Raw genomic sequence first — 2,334 nt, forward strand, 5'->3', positions numbered from 1 at the left:
TATATTTATATATATATAACCTTGGAGTAGGAAATGGCAACCCACTCTAGTATTCCTGCCTGAAAAATTCCATGGACAGAGGAGCCTGCTGGGCTACAATCCATGGGGTCACAAAGAGTCGGACACGACTGAGCTATATAAATATGAAAGTGAAAGTGAAGTCACTCAGTTGTGTCCGACTCTTTGCGACCCCATGGACTGTAGCCTACCAGGCTCCTCCGTCCATAGGATTTTCCAGGCAAGAGTACTGGAGTGGGGTGCCATTTCCTTTTCTAGGGGATCTTCCCGACCCAGGGATTGAACCCGGGTCTCCTGCGTTGTAGACAGACGCTTAACCATCTGAACCACCAGGGAAGTCATATATATATATATGTGTCTCTAACATAAAATTTACCATCCTAACCAGTCTTTAAGTGTCCAGTTCAGTCGTGTTAAATGTATTCCCTTTGTTGTGCATCTGGTCTCCAAAATGCTCATCATCTTGGAACTGAAACTCTGTACCCAATAAATAATTACCCCCACAGCCCCCTCCTCCTAGACCTTGGAAACCACCACTCTACTTCTGTTTCTATGAGTTCAGCTACTCCAGGTACCTCATATAAATGGAGATACTGGTCTTTTTGAATGTCTTACTTCACTGTCTATCCTCATGGTTCACCCATGTTGTATCATGTGTCAAGATTTTTCTTCCTTTTTAAAGGCTGAATAATATTCCATTGTATGTACACACCACATTTATTTATCCATTCATCTGTGGATGGACACTAGGGTTGCTTCCACATTTTGGCTGTTGTGAATAACGCTTCTGTGAACATGAGGGTACAAATATCTTTTTGAGACTCTGCTTTCAATTATTTTGGGTATATACCCAGAAGTGGAATTGCTGCATCAAACGGTAATTTGGTTTTTAATTTTTTGAGGAACCACTCTATTATTTTCCCTCAGGGGCTTCACTACTTTACATTCCTACCAGCAGTGCCCACGTCCTTTTCGAGACTTGTTATTTTCTGTTTTTGTTGGCAGTAGATGTATACATATATACATATATCCCCTCCATCCTGAACCTCCCTCCCACCTCAGTTTTCATTGGGTTATTTGTTTTCTTTTGGAGTTGAGTTGTAGGAGTTCTTTCTGTATTCTGGATATTAACCCTTTCTCATATATACGATTTGCAAATATTCTCTCCTGTAGGTTGGAGGTAGACTTTATTGTAATCTCTATTTAATAATTGAGCTAACTAAAGCACAGAGAGGGTAAGTAATTAGCCCAAGGTCACCCAGCTACAAAGTTAATGACAGAATAAAGCCCAAAGGGCTGCAGGAACATGAAGTAGAGAGAGGCTAATCCCATCTGCTTCCTCTAGGAGGCGATGATGGCTTAGGTCTTGGAGAAGCATAAGGAAAATATTGGTTCAATGTATGAAGGATGGAGAGATGGGAGGGGCTTTCTCAGCAGAGTCATGTCCTTGTCAGATCATGCCCTGGAGCCTGGGATCCTGTCTGCGCTCTGACACATCTGCACTGCGAAACTGTGTGAACCGCTTCACCTTTCTAGGTCTCGGCTTCCGTGTGTATAGATTGAGGGGGCTCTGTGCCCTGACTTTCTGATAGGCGTGTTCTGAGGGTCTGAATAGGTTACACGAATGTCAAGTACTCTGTACAAGAGAAATGATCACAAATCTTCAGCACTGGAACCCAGGTTGGGGGGAAGTACTCGCTCCTCCTGAAATCCTGGGGGACTCGCCCACCTCCTAGGGTTGAAGCATTTCTGCCTTCTCCAAAAGTGCCCTCCTTCCCCACCCCCACAGGGTTGTTTTCCTCTATAGCCCAGACTCCTGGGGTCACAGGCACATAATCACTCCAGAGAGGATGGAAGGGTCCCTGCTGTTTATGCGGCGGCTCAGTGCCTCATGCTCGTAGGGGGACCCCAAGCCAGAGTCCATCTCCTGGGACACAGTGCCGCCCCACCCCAGCCTCACAGAACAGAGGTGTTGTGAAGGTGTGGGGACAGCAGCAGAGAAACGGACTTAACCCTTAGCAGCCCACATCCCCACTGAGTCCAGCCACACACATAACAACAATAATGGAAATACTCTACCTTCCGTTACTAAAAACCCAGCAACTAGGACAAGTGTTCTTAACCTGTTGGAGGCCTTTGGACCCTTTTGACAATGTGATGAATGCTGTGGAGGAATGAGCTTATGTGCATGCACTTAAAATGAGGCATTCAACTTCAGTTCTATTTCCGAGATGCACAGAGAAGCCTTGCAAATAACCACAGCAACAGTGGGAGGGACTTAGGAGTGAGCTTCCATGGTTGGCCGTGCCAGGGGAC

This window comes from Bison bison, unplaced genomic scaffold, assembly GCF_000754665.1.
Source record: "Bison bison bison isolate TAMUID 2011002044 unplaced genomic scaffold, Bison_UMD1.0 scf7180017864381, whole genome shotgun sequence".
Classification (NCBI taxonomy): domain Eukaryota; kingdom Metazoa; phylum Chordata; class Mammalia; order Artiodactyla; family Bovidae; genus Bison; species Bison bison.